The following is a 15,539-nucleotide window of genomic DNA, read 5'->3' as shown; positions in this document are numbered from 1 at the left end:
AGGTAAGGATTTTGAGCTAAAGAATGAATTTTGCTCCTGACCCTTCCAAAGGGTCCAGAGCCAAATTCTCAATTTTACCTAACTTGTGATGAAGGTCAAGACATGGATTCCTAGGCTTTGGACAAGAGAAAGATAGCATATTCTTGTCTTGGAGGCATTTTGAACCAATAAAATGATGGAATTTGAGCTTAAACAAGAATTTCGCTCCTGACCCTTCTAGAGGGTTTAGGGCAAAAATCCCTAATAGGTCTTGTCCTTGGCTAGGGTCCAAGGCAAAATTTTATGGGGCCTGTCCTTGGGAAGGGTTTCAAGAGAACTTCATTTTGATAACTCTTATTGATGATTGAAGGTGGAAAATTCTATGTTAGAATGAATATATTATGTGTCCTTAATCATCTTATGGTTTGTTTTGCATATGAAAGAAGACCAAGCCGGGACAAGGACGACCTCTTCCAGTCCATCATCATCAAGGACGTTCCACATGCAAAAAGGGAGGATTCAAGGTTCTTTGAAGCGTTGGAAGACCAGGGGTGTTCAAGGAGTTCAAGTTAGCCTCAAGACCTCATTCTACCACAAAATGACAAAGAAAGGCTTCGCCAGCACTTCAAGGCAAGGTATGCTACCAGAGAAGGAAGACTTGAAGATAAGAAAGCCTCATCAAGCACTTGGGAGTAAAAGAGGTACACCATTCATCAAATTGAGACAGAGAAGAGGATCAACCAAGCCACAAGCATTAGACAAGGTGGCATCCCAATCATCATTCATCCAGTCGGATTGGTCCACCGTAGCATGACCAGATTCAATGTACCTAATTTACTGGAGGTGGCACAAACTTCGATGTACCTACCCCTTCTTCTTATTGGTCCTCACTTCTAAAATGTAATTTTCTAATTGGCTAAGGAAGTTTGTTGTAACAAACCCTAATTAGGATTTCTATCTTGTAATCCTAGCCATTGGTTCTAAGTCAATCAGAGTCATCTGTTTGTAAAGGGTTCTCTATATAAAACCTTGGCTCCTCATTTATAAAAGGTTAATAGTCGGTGAATAGTCAGAGAGTAGGAAATAGTTAGAGTAGAGTAGAAAGAGAAGGCAAATATTGTTGCCAAGATATTGTTGCAAAAGACTTGTAAACTTCATTGAAGAAATGGTGAATTCTATGGGTCGATTCAATAATTTGTATGGTCTCTATACTTCTCAAATTTGATTTCATGTTTTTAGGTTAATGGAAGAAATTTGTATGATCAACGGTGAAATTTGTATGATCAACGGTGAAATTTGTATATCCATACTACTATTAGTTTGTTGATTGCAGACTTGCCTTGCGTAGTCAACTAGAATCATTCAACTTAAGCTTAACTTCAATTATTGCTTCTTCATTGATATGCATCAACCTGACAGTGTCCATGCTTGTAGTGGTAATCTAAACATCATAAAGATTTCCTCAGAAGATCGCACTAATCTTGTGGAGATGATCCTAGGATGTCAAAGCAAGACTTAGTTAGAATTTCATCAAAGGTCATTCATTGCTCTTACATTCTTAGTATTAGAAATAGATCCTGTTTCAACCTTTCTCCTTTATCCTTTTTTTTCAAAATCAATGGCCAATAAAATCTCATGTTCTAGCAATATCCAAAGCAAATGAGACATTCAGGCAGTCAAACACAAGTCCCCTTGTGATTCCAGCAAAATCACATCATACCACGAAGAGCTTATCCACACGTAGAGACCCTACATATAAGAACCTTGGAGTTGCCTTGATTGATCCTTTGGCGAGATCTTCAGTAGTCAGGAAACTTTGTTCAAGAGAGGATAAGGTACCTTTAGGTATTTTATCTAGTGTTTGGTCATGTACAAAAGGCACATCAATAGGTTGCAATATAATGATGTACTAGATGGGCGATGATATGATGGGTTTTAGGCTGAGTTGGATGGTTTTAAAAGCTTGTCGTGTGCAACTTGTGCCACATGCCCCCAAGATCATTACTATGCATGCAATTTTTTATTTTAGGAATATTTCCTATGTGCCTAAAGTCATGTCTCAATTCATGACTTATGGCTTGCACAAGTCCCCTATTTCCAAGGTTATCAATGGCAATCATTCCACATTTTTGTGCCTTGATTATCACCTCAGGATAAAATTATCCATCCCTTGCAATATTGACATTTCTTTTTTCACTAAGAGTTGCATATGTGACATCCTCTGTGAGGTCTTGTTTATGACGTCTGTTAAATAAGATCTCTTTGATGAGGAATGGGGGGTGATAGAGTGCACTATGAGCTTGACAAGCCCAATGATTCAAAGAATGACCCCCTCCTCTAGAATTATTGTGTTGAGGGAGGAGTGGATGAGTTTTTGGAGTCCCTCCATGGCCACGACAAGTATCTTTTAGCCCAATTTCCTGCTTCTTGGTCTAGGCAGAGAGTCACAATGGGTGGTGTTTCTTTTGAAGTGTCGAAGGAATCCATTTCCAAGGCAACAGGTCTTGCTCTGAAAGGAAGGCGGTGTAAGCACACTAGCCATGTTTCTAACAGTGAAGTGCTTAAACGCTTCTTTAGAAGCAAAGAGGAACTAGTTAAGTTTCACGGAGGGTTTTCTCGTGAAGAACTTAGGCACCCATGAAACTAAATTTTCTTGTTGTTGATGAAATACTTCACGCTAGAAGGTCACTTTTGTTAGACAGTTCAAATTATGAGAAGACAACTGAGAGGAGGGGGGTGAATTAGTTGTCACAGATTACCAAAACCATTATCAAATTAAACTTTAATACCAAAACCCAAAACATTAATACCGGAATAGCAGATAAACCAAATAAGCATAAGCAATAATCACAGAATAAATACCATCCACATGACACCAAGATTTGTACGTGGAAAACTCGGTAAAGGAAAAAACAATGGTGGGAAGCCTACCCACAGTCAGATAGTACTTCTCCAATAATTATATGAATTACAATTGAGGGGCCTACACTTGCAGGAAGGCCAACATCCTAGAGCACACTTCTCATCACAAAAGGAGCCTCACTGACTACATAGAAATGTAGACTACAATCTGGAGAAGTGTTGAGCTTCATAAGATAGCATCTCTTATGCCTGAGTATAGTTCCAGTTAAGCTCAATACCAGAAGAATCCTCTTACATAAACCCAATTCGATCTCCAATGATCTACCAACTCCTCTTCCTGAATGATATTACATTATTTGCACATTACATTCCTTGACCATGACCTCTAACAATAACCATGATAATCTACAATGAGATCTTACATCTATATATACAAACCCTCGACCATAAACAATCAGGTCAACCACCAGATGATAAACACAATTACAAACCATGTCAGCTTAAGACCAAACAAATAATATCAACACATAAGACATCCCATAAATACATGAATAGGTCATATCCACACATTACATTAAAGTCGATCCGTAACCTAGATCAACCAGGACCAAGTATAGGTCCATATGCCACAACAATGAACTCTATTTGCCAAGTCACGAACATGATCACCAACAACATCCTGAAACTCCATCAGAAGCTGCACCAATACCACTTATGCAATTCATCAAAGATCTCCACCAAAATCTCTTTTGGTGAAACCCTCGCTAGAACTAGAAACCAATCTTCTAAGCAAGCAGGATAGCATTCGATCACCAGAATAAAACTAACTGAAAAAATATGAGCATGAGTATCATGAACAAGTCATTTCCATCACTAGACTATACCGGATTCTACCGGATCATGCCAGATCTAAATTAACCAGAAACCACTCAACCTACCAAGACCAGAAGGGTGTCAATAAAGCATCCAAACAGCTAGTGTCAGCATCAATGACAAAACATTAATGCAACACGTAATCAATTTCACCAAATGGTCAACAATCTCTCCTTTTGACATTGATGGCAACACTAGATGTGAAAAAAATCTAAGTACCAAGAAATGCCAAAAAAGTCTCCCCCAATGGAAGACAACCAACAAACTCCCACATATAGGTCTGAATATCAATATCTCCCCCTATGAATAATATCTCTGTAAATCTCTGAATTTCTTTTCCTTATTATTATCACTCCCTTTTTCTTTTTCACTTACTTTTTTTTTTCACATCAATATCTCTCCCCCTTTGACATCAATGCCATAAATCTGACAAAAATATCAAAGCAAAAGCATAAACCACTGAATAAAAAAGATGACTACTCCCCATGAGCAGTAGCATCCCACATTAGTGCTGAAATGAATAGTAACTCTGATAGTATATGTCAGACTGATGCCAAAACCGCATCAATCAAGTCTCTACCAAAGGGATAGAAACTCCCAATCTATCTCTCAGGTACTCAAACGATTCCTTGGGCAAAGGTTGAGTGAAAATATCTGCAATCTTCTCTTTAGTGTTCACATAAACTAGTCTAACTTCATTTGCTTCCACCTTCTCCTTCAAAAAGCTATACTTGATAGATATGTGCTTTGTTTCAGAATGAAATACTAGATTCTTTGATATATCAATAGAAGCAGAGTTATCACATTGAATAACTACCGGTGAATCACAATCCACCTTTATATCCTTCAACATTTGCTTCATCCATAAAACATGTGTACAATTAGTAGTAGCAACAACATACTCAGCTTCAACAGTAGATAAAGATGTACATGATTTCTTCTTGTTGATCCATGAAACCAACTTCTTTCCAAAAAGAAATCTCCATCGAAAGTGCTTTTTAGGTCATCAACATCTCCAGCCCAATCAGTATCTGTAAATGTTCATAAAGTAAATTTATCATCCTTAGGGTACCAGAAGCCATATTTTGATGTATGTTGCAAGTATCTAAAAATCCTTTTTAACCACCATCTCATGATTTTCTCTAGGATCACTCTGAAATCTTGAAACAATACAAATAACATTCATTATGTTAGGCCTAGTCTGAAACAAATATAGCAACCCTCCAATCATAGATTTATATCTTGTAGGATTTACCGGTGCAGAAACATCTTTCTTTGACAATTTATCACTTCTAACCATAGGAGTACCTACCGGTTTAGAATCTACCATACCAAATTTTTTCAACAATTCCCTAGCATACTTTGTTTGACAAATGAAAATACCTTTGTCAGTTTGTGTAATTTGCAAACCTAAAAAAAAATTAATCTCACCAATCATAGACATCTCAAATTCTTTCTCCATATTCTTAGAAAATTCTATGCATAACTTATCTCCACCTCCAAAAATAATGTCATCAATAAATACTTCAATAATCAGTATATCATCATTAGTGATCTTATAATATAAATTATTGTCAGCACTACCCTTAGTAAAACCAAGCTTCAAAATATATTTATCCAACCTTGAATACCAAATTTTGGGTGCTTGTTTCAATCCATATAAATATTTCCTAAACCGACAAACCATATCTGTATCATCTGATAGTGAAAATCCATCAGGTTTCTCAATATAAACTTCCTCATCAAGATCCCCATTCAAAAATGCACATTTAACATCCATCTAATAAACCTTGTAGTTTTTATAAGCAACATAGGCAACAAATAATCTTATAGCTTCAATCCTAGCTATAGGTGCAAAAGTCTCTCTATAATCAATTCCTTCTGAGAATATCATTTACAAACTAATCTAGCCTCATTCCTTATAAATTGACCATCCTCATTCAATTTAATCCTAAAAACCCATTTAAGTCCAATAACATTTTTATTTTTAGGTCGGGGAACCAAGGTCCAAGTGTTATTTTTCTCAATCTGATCTAATTCTTTTTCAAAAGCTTTCAACCAATATTCATCTTTACATGACTCAATTATTGATACCGGTTCAACTTGTGAAATTAAACATACCTTTTTAGTTGTTAGTCTTCTTCTTCTTGTCATCACTCCATTTCTCTTATCCCCAATTATCTAATCTTCTTAATGATTCAATCTCGCATACCTAGGAGTCTTCCAACTTTCTATTCCTCTTCTTTGTTCTTCAGTTACTATAGAATTCTCTGATACTACCGTTGTAACTGGTTCAACTCTCTGTTCTGGTAAAAGGTGCTACCAGTTCAGATATAATTATTTCTACTATCAGTTCCTTCTCATAAACTTTGATTTGACTTTTGCTTAGCTCATTTAATTTAACATTAGCACTCTCCACAATTCTCTGCAATCTCTTGTTATAGCATCTATATGCTTTGATTTCATTAGAATAGCCAAGAAATATGCCTTCATCACATCTAGGATCAAATTTCCCAATGATATCATCTCTCCTGATATAACATTTACTACCCAAAATTTTGAAATACATAACTGTAGGTGTATTGCCAAATCATAATTCATAAGTTACCGGTTTCTCCTTTGACATGTACTCTATTGAATGTATAAACCATTGTACTTACTACTTCTCTCCAATAGATATGAGGTAGACTAGTTTCCATCATCATTGTTCTAGCAGCATCCAAGATAGTTCTATTCTTACTTTCCACAACTCCATTCCACTGAGGTGTCTAGGGAGAAGAAAATTGTCTTCTTATACCATGCTTGTCACAAAAGTTATTAAACTCAGTGGATGTTAATTTTGCAACATGATCTGATCTCAAACATTTAATCTTCAATCCTGTCTCAGTTTCCACTTTAGCCTTAAAGATTTTAAACTTTTCAAATGCTTCATATTTTTCTTTCCACTCTAGTAGGGCCACACAAATGAATATGAATAAGATCAAGGATATCATTTGATTTACCTTGTATACTCCTAAAAGAGGTTCTGACCTGTTTACCCATTTGACATTCTTTACATATTAGATTCTAGGGCTTCATAATCTTAGGTATATCTCTAACTGCCTTAGTTGACCTAATCTTCCCAATGCAATCAAAATTCACATGACACACCCTTTTATGCCATAGCCAACTCTCATCAATCCGTGTAATCAAACATGTCTTCTCACAGAAGTTCAAATGAAATATATTACCTTTTCTCTATGTACCGGTTGCAATCTGCAAACCAGATCTATTAATGATTTTATATTTTCCATCCTTGAACTGTAATTCAAATCCCTTATCTATAGTTAGGCTTAAATGATCTTCTAACTCTTTCTTCAAATCTTGAATTTCTTTGAGGACATCTAGATGCAAAATGACCAATCTTATTACATGCAAAACATTTAAAAGGTGCTTTTCCTTCATACTTACTTCCTACTAATCCTTTAGGTACTCTTCTATCAAATAGTGCTTCAAGTTTCTCAAAATCATCATTTTCTCTCTTCATATCTTCCAATTCCTTTGCATACAAAGCTTTCCAGTGTTGCTTGCTAGTTGTAGATGTAGATGCATGAAAAGAAGGTTCAAACTTCACAGCTCTAGAAGGTCCAAATTCTTCAAGCTCAAAAGAAGATAGTTTCCCAACCAAAGTATCTCTGGTGACAAATGTATTAGCCATTGTTCTCAACTTATTAATAGCAGTAGCCTTCATTTTGTAAGCCGATGGTAGGGCTCTCGGGACATTAGAAATAATTCCATCTTCGCTCAGAGTTCCACCACAACATTGAATTCCCATAGCAATCTCATTTACCCTTTCCATGAATGCAGTAATCCTTTCATATTCTTCCATCTTTAGGTTTTCATATCTCACCCAGTAACCATGATGTTTAGAAATTTTTACTATAGGGTCACCTTCATTAAGAGTCTCCAACTTATCCCATATAGCCTTTCCAGATGATTTTTCAGTTAATCCCATTATTTACTGATTAGAAAGTGCACACAAGAGGGATTCTCTTTCTCTATAACCATTCTCAAGCTCCTTGTCCAGGTTTTCTAGAGGAGGATTGCTAGATCTCGGATTATAGGGTATGGCACTATTCTATGTGATCTCCCAAATCTCCTTGCCAAGACATCTCAAATGAGTCTCCATTTGAATCTTCCATACTATGTAATTTATTCCATCAAGCCTTGGAATATCCCTTTGAAAGATAGCTCTAGAAGAACTGGATGAACTTGAACTGTTAGTCACCATGGGATCTTCCTCAAGCGGTTAAGCTTTCTGCAAAGAGGACCAAAGCTCTAATACTAATTGTTAGACAATTCAAATAATCGGAAGACAACTGAGAGGGGGGGGTGGTGAATCCATTGTCACAAATTACCAGAACCATTAGCAATTTAAACTTTATTACTGGAACCCAAAACATTAATACCAGAATAGCAGATAAACCAATTAAGCATAAAAAATAATCACAAAATAAGTACCATCCACATGACACCAATATTTGTACATGGAAAACCCGGTAAAGGGAAAAACCACTGTGGGAAGCCTACCCATAGTCAGATAATAATTCTATAGTATGTGAATTACATTCAGGGGGCCTGCACTTGTAGGAAGGCCAACAACCTAGAGAACACTACTCATCACAAAAGGAGCCTCACTGGCTACATAGAAATCCAGACTACAATCCGGAGAAGTGTTGAAGTGGAAAAGATAGCATCTCCTATGCCTAAGTACAGTTCCGATTAAGCTCAATACCAGAGGACTAAATCCTCTTAGATAAACCCAATTCGATCTCCAATGATCGACCAACTCCTCTGCCTTAATGATATTACATTATTCACACATAACATTCTTTGACCATGACCTCTAACAGTAACCATGATAATCTATAATGAGATCTTACATCTATATATACAAACCCTCGACCATAAATAATTAGGTCGGCAACTAGATGATAAACATAATTACAACCCATGTCGAACTAAGACCAAACAAATAATATCCACACATGAGAAATCTCAAAAATACATCAATAGGTCATATCCACACATTACATTAATGTTGATCCATAACCTAGATCAACAAGGATCATGTATAGGTCCATACGCCACAACAATGATCTTCATCTACCTAGTCTCAAACATGATCACCAACAACATCCTAAAACTCCATCAAAAGCTGCACCAACACCACTTATGCAATTCATCAAAGATCTCCAACAAAAGCCCTGTCGGTGAAACCCTCACTGGAATAAGAAACCAATATTCTAAGAAAGAAAGATAGCATTCGATCACCAGACCAAAACCAATTGACCAAATATGAGCATGAGTATCATGAACAAGCCAATTCCATCACCAGACTATACCAAAGCCTACCAGATCATGTCAGATCCAATTTAACCAGAAACCATTCAACCTACTAGAACCAGAAGGGTGCCAGTAAAGCATCCAAATAGGTAGTCTTGGCATCAATGAAAAAACATCAATGCAACACATAATCAATTCCACCAAATGGCCAACAACTTTAAGGTATTCTACTACTACCACCTTCCCTTGCTTAACCATTTTTGTAATAATAACTTGTTGTGCTTGCCTTTTTTCCTCTTGCATTATTTGGAAACCTTTGTGAAAGATACCCTTGATCCCAAGCATGAGGACAAGTTGCATGTCTTGCTTCACTAGGGTTTAATCTATAGGCTTTACAATTATCATTTGGCTCTCTTCCCTCCTTGTAGCCTTATGTTGGCCCAACCCCCTCATACGACCTCTCTCCCACTTTCGGCCTTTTCTTCTGGCTTGGCTATGTTAGGATAACCGGTGAACAACTAAGAGGGGGGGTTAATTAGTTGTTAATAGATTATGAAACTTTAAGAAAACAAAATATTTTACCATAATGCATAAACCAAATACCAGAATAGAAGATATATCGACTAAGAACAAGCATAAATCATAAAACAAATACCATGCATCCACAACACACAACACCAAGATTTGTACGTGGAAAACCTAGTAAAGGGAAAAATCATAGTGGGAAGCCTACCCACAGTTAGATGATACTTTTGTAGTAAGTATGTGATTACAATAAGGGGCTTGCACATGCAAGAAGGCCAATGGCCTAGGGTGCACTGGTCATCACAAAGGAGCCTCACTAACTACAAAAGATATCTAGACTACAATCCAGAAATAAGAATGAACTGCAAGAATAACATCTCCTATACCCAAGGACAATTTTGATTAAGCTTAATTATAGAGGTCTTAAACCTCTTACACAAACCCAATTTGATCACCTATGATCAACCAAAACCTCTGCATATGATTCAACTTTATTTGCACACATATAATCCCATAACCCATGACCACATGCCACGATCTACAAAGAGATCTTGCATCATATTTATACCATCCTGGGACCTGAACAATTAGGTCAGCCACCTAAAATATAATACAATAAATCCATTACATAAACCCACAAACAAGTGATAATCCAAGTCGGCTCGAGACTGAAACACAATTAAGCAAACAATAAATCCAATCAATAACGCATCAGAAGCATCCATCAACATGTTACATAAATCGGTCCATAACCTAACAAAAAAGCATTAAGTCTAGACCTAAAATAGGTCCCCATAAGACAAATGCAACACCATCGATCAATTGGAACATGAACATGATAACTATTAGCATTTTAAGAACCTTCTAGAAGCTGCACCAACACCACTTATCGAATCCATCAAAAGATCTTCAATAAAGATCTGTCGATAGAACCCTTACTGATAACCAAAAGGCTTACTAGAACATATGATAGCTTCACGATCACCAAATCCCAAACCAACTGAATGTGACAAGCATCTGAATGACATGAATGACTGAATGAAACCAATTCCACCAATCAGAGCACAGTGAAGACAAATCTCCTAATCATCATCAAAGTCCAACCACTCTACCGGAACCTGGTAGATAACCAAAGAAGCTAGTGTTGACATCAATGACAAACATCAATGCAACACATAACCAATTCCTCCAAATTTCCAACAATCTCCCCCTTTGGCATTGATGGCAACACTAAATATGAAAAACATCCAAGTGCCAAGAAGTGCCAAACAAGTCTCCCCCAATGGAAGACATCCAACAAATGATATATCAATAGAGTTCTGAACCAAATAACCAAACCATAGACAAAACTTCCCCTGTGACTGATTGTTAAGCTCTACTTTTCACATGTATATCTCTCCCCCTTTGACATTAATGCCATAAATCTGACATACAAATCAAAGAAAAACCATATAACCTCTGAACTATACAGCTGACTACTCCCCCTGAGTAGTAGCACCAACCCATCAATCCAGGATGAATGATAGTTTTGATAATGCATACTGGACTAATGCCAATCAACATCACTCAAGTCTCAACTGAAGGGGAAGAGACCCCCAATTTGTCTATAAAGTACTCAAATTATTCCTTGGGAAAAGGTTTAGTGAAAATATCTACAATCTATTATTTAGTGTTCACATAATCCAATCTGACTTCATTTGCTTCCACCTTTTCCTTCAAAAAGTTATAATTGATTGATATGTGCTTTGTCTTAGAATGAAATACCAGATTCTTTGATATGTCAATAGAAGCAGAGTTATCACAATGAATAACTACTGGTTCATTACAATCTACCCTTATATCCTTCAACATTTGCTTCATCCATAGAACTTGTGTACACCTAGTAGCAACAACAACATACTAAGCTTCAACAGTAGATAAAGAAGTACATGATTGTTTCTTGCTGATCCATGAAACAAGTTTCTTTCCAAGAAAGAAAGCTCCACCAAATGTGCTTTTTTAGTCATCTATATCTCCAGCCCAATCTACATGTGTATATGCACATAGTGTAAAGTCATCATCTTTAGGATACCACAAACCATATTCAATTGTTCCTTGTAAATATCTGAAAATCCTTTTCACCACACTTTCATGATTCTCTCTAGGGTCACTCTAATATCTTGATACAATACAAACTGCATTCATTATATTCGGTCTAGTTTGAGTCAAATATAACAAACCTCCAATCATAGATTTATACCTCGTAGGATTTACCGGAGCCGATACATCTTTCTTTGTCAATTTATTACTTGTAACCCTAGGAGTACCAATTGGTTTAGAGTTTTCCATACCAAATTTCTTCAAAAACTCTCTAGAATACTTAGTTTGATAGGTGAAAATACCTTTATCAGTCTAAGTAATCTACAAACCTAAGAAAAATATCATTGGGTGAACTCACAATAATGATTTCCACTTTTTTGCCACTTTTGACACTGAGATGAACATTTTAAAAATAATCTTCAACTTCTGAGAACTATAACTTTTAAACTATTAAGAATTTGAAGATGATGTAAATTAGTGATTTGTAGCATTTTGTCTGTAGATCCTATATATATTTTTTTCAAATTTTTTTGAAGGATTTTTAAAAAAAATTTCCATCTCCCTCAAAAATGAGTTTTTTATAGCAAACTACATTTTTTAAGAGTGATGTGCCTCCCAAAACGCATATCTTTTTTTCTATAAATGATAAAATAATTCAATTCTTTTGAATTTTGATTTGTAACATCAATATCCAGGGCTTACAGTTGGTTTGATAGTGATATGTCGAATATTTTTCATTTTATTAAGTTTTGAAGTCTGATTAGTCATAATTCCTACATAGGTTTGAGCTTGAACACATAACTTGTTGTATATATATTGAAATTAAATTTATTTTTTTTGTTAGAAAGAAGACATCAATACCTGGGGCATAGATATTTTTCAGAATTTTTTTGAATTAGTTTCCTATTTTTCCCAATGCGTTGAACATAGAAGTTCATGTTCGGTGAAAAACCTATGTTTGGTAAAATTAAAAAAATAGGTTCATAACAAACTCAAGATGTAATAAAATTACAGTCATTCGAAAGATTGCTTCACAGACTACCATACTACATTTTGGGTTGTCAAGATCATTCCATTTGAGCCTTCAACTAGAGGTTTGAAGGCCAGAAGTTTGTAGAAGAATGTTGAAAGCTTTAGAGAAGTGTAAAAAAGGGAGTTTGAATTAAGGGGGGTTCGAATGAACCCCCCCTTTTTAGGGGGGTTCGAATGAAGGGGGGTTCGAGCAAACCCCCCGAATATAATTAAAAAATGACATAAACAAGCATTAAAGGTGCTTCGCTTGAAAAAGGGGCTTCAAGTGAAGTGGGGGGCTCGCTTGAACCCCAAAGGCTAGTTCATTCAAACACCCCCACTTCGCTCAAACCCCCTCCGAATTTATTTTCCTTCTGTCTCATTTTTCCTTCGTGGGTGAAAGTGGGAACCATTATTGTGAGCTTACCCCATTTCTCCAATCATAGACATCTCAAATTCATTCTTCATATTATCAGAGAATTCCATGCATAACTTTTCTTCACCTCCAAAAATGATATCATCGACAGAGACCTCAACAATCAATATGTCATCATTAGTGATCTTATAATACACGTTACTGTCAGCATTACCTTTAGTGAATCTAAGCTTCAAAAGATGTTTGTCCAATCTAGCATACCAAGCTCTAGGTGCTTGCTTCAATCCATATAAATCTTTCCTCAATCTACAAACCATGTTATTATCATCTGAAAGAGAAAATCCATTAGGTTGCTCAATGTAGACTTCCTCTTCAGGATCTCCATTTAGAAATGCACACTTAACATCCATATGATAAACCTTGCATTTCTTATGGGCAAGATAAGCAAGAAATAATCTCACAACTTCAATCCTAGCTATCGGAGCAAAAGTTTCATCATAACCAATTCCTTCCTTTTGAGAATATCCTTTCCATACCAATCTATCCTTGTTCCTGACACCTTTTCCATCTTCATTCAATTTATTCCTAAAATCCCATTTAGTTCCAATAACATTCTTATTTTTAGGTGTGGGAGATAAAGTTCATGTGTTGTTATTTTCTATCTGATCCAATTCCTCTTCCATAGATTTCATCCAACATTCATCCTTACATGCTTCATCTACTAATGTTGTTTCAATTTTAAAAATTAAGCATACCTCTTCAGGTGCTATCCTTCTCCTTGTCATCACTCATTTTCTCTTGTCTCCAATGATACAATTTTGTGAATGATTCAACCTTACATACCTAGGAGTCTTCTGACTTTCTATTTCTCTTCTTTGATCTTTAGTTACTCTTGAATTTTCTGATACTGCTGGAGTAACTCATTCAACATTTTGTTTTGGTATAGGTGTTACCAGTTTAGTTATGATAATTTCAACTTCTAGTTCTCTCTCATAAGTTCTGATTTGACCTTTGTACTGCTCATCCACCTTAACATTAGCGCTCTCCACAATTCTTTGCAATATCTTGTTATAACATCTATATACTTTGCTTTCATTTGAATAACCAAGAAATATTCCTTCATCACATCTAGGATCAAACTTTCCAATGGAATCATCTCTTTTGATATAACTGTTGTCACTCAAATTGCACCCATAGTGCACAAGCTGAAAGCTCAAGCAACTTGGTGACACATGGGATAATTCTCAGGCCTGTGGGTTGCCTATAGTGAGAATTAACCTCTAGATGAAGGGCTGGTTCCCTGTGAAAAACTAAATCTTTACCAAGAAAAGGGATAGGAAAACTTAAAATGAAACTAGAAAGAAATTGCAAATGCCAAACAAAGGTGAAGAATCAATAAGATATCTCAAAATGACAAAGATACAATCCTAAAAACACCAATCTACATAAATAGACTTCTATTTCATAACACATAAATATTTCATGCAAAGGATTTAAACTTCAAGAAATTGAAAGGAAAGAGAAACTTTCACAATCAACCAAATGAACCAATTTATCACAATGCACAACCTGTGACTTACAAATGATATGGAAAATTCAAAGGTTATCTAGACAGTAACATAATAAACTAACTCTCAATCAAGGATAAGAAAATGATCTATAAAGACATAAGGCATAAGCTAGTAATTTTTATTTAGAATTCTGTCATAAAACTACATATGAGCTACAAGAATATATTCTCTGCTAAAATCAGCCAGAGAATCGTCAAGAACTAGTGAAGAAAGATAAAACTTTTTCACTTTATACAAAATCCTTCCAAAAGGTAGAGGAAAGATAACTCCAGAATGACTGAAGATGAACTCTCACTAAAAATATCTCCTATGAAAACTGATCCTCTTGTAGAAATGATCTTTAATGCTATAGTTTTTGGTACCCAACTAGTCCATTATGGAATTCCTCTAATATTCTCTCAGTTTGATTTGAATCTATGCATCTTAAGAATACACCATTAAAATATTTTCTAAACAAAATTCCATCCAAAATGATATAAGGGATAGCTTGAAGTCTATAGTATCTTTGTTTAGCATTGTTCAAGCCTTTAGGACACTCACCAGTCTGAAGAAAATTCATCATTTCTTGCACCCAACTTGTAGGAGGTGTTGCTACAACAATTGGCTCATTATCTTCATGAACTAGGACAACTTCTTCACTTTCTTCTTTGGTGTTTTCATTGTGACTAGCGAGTTCTTCACATAATCCCTTACCTCTAATCAACTTCATTACCTTTATATTTACATCATACTCCATCACTTTCGTGATCCAACCAACTCTTTTGTCATTAAGATCTCTATTAAAAAAAAATTCTTTTATACTATGATGAGCAACCATTAGGTGAATTTTGTTATTTGAAAGCATGTGTCTAAATTTCTTTAGACTTGTAATGACTTCTAATGCATGTTTCTCAACAAAAGAATAATTTTTTTTGTAACCTTCTAGGCCTTGGATGAAG

The sequence above is a fragment of the Cryptomeria japonica genome, chromosome 10 (genome assembly GCF_030272615.1).
Source record: "Cryptomeria japonica chromosome 10, Sugi_1.0, whole genome shotgun sequence".
NCBI lineage: Eukaryota > Viridiplantae > Streptophyta > Pinopsida > Cupressales > Cupressaceae > Cryptomeria > Cryptomeria japonica.
This window is presented reverse-complemented; position numbering follows the sequence as displayed.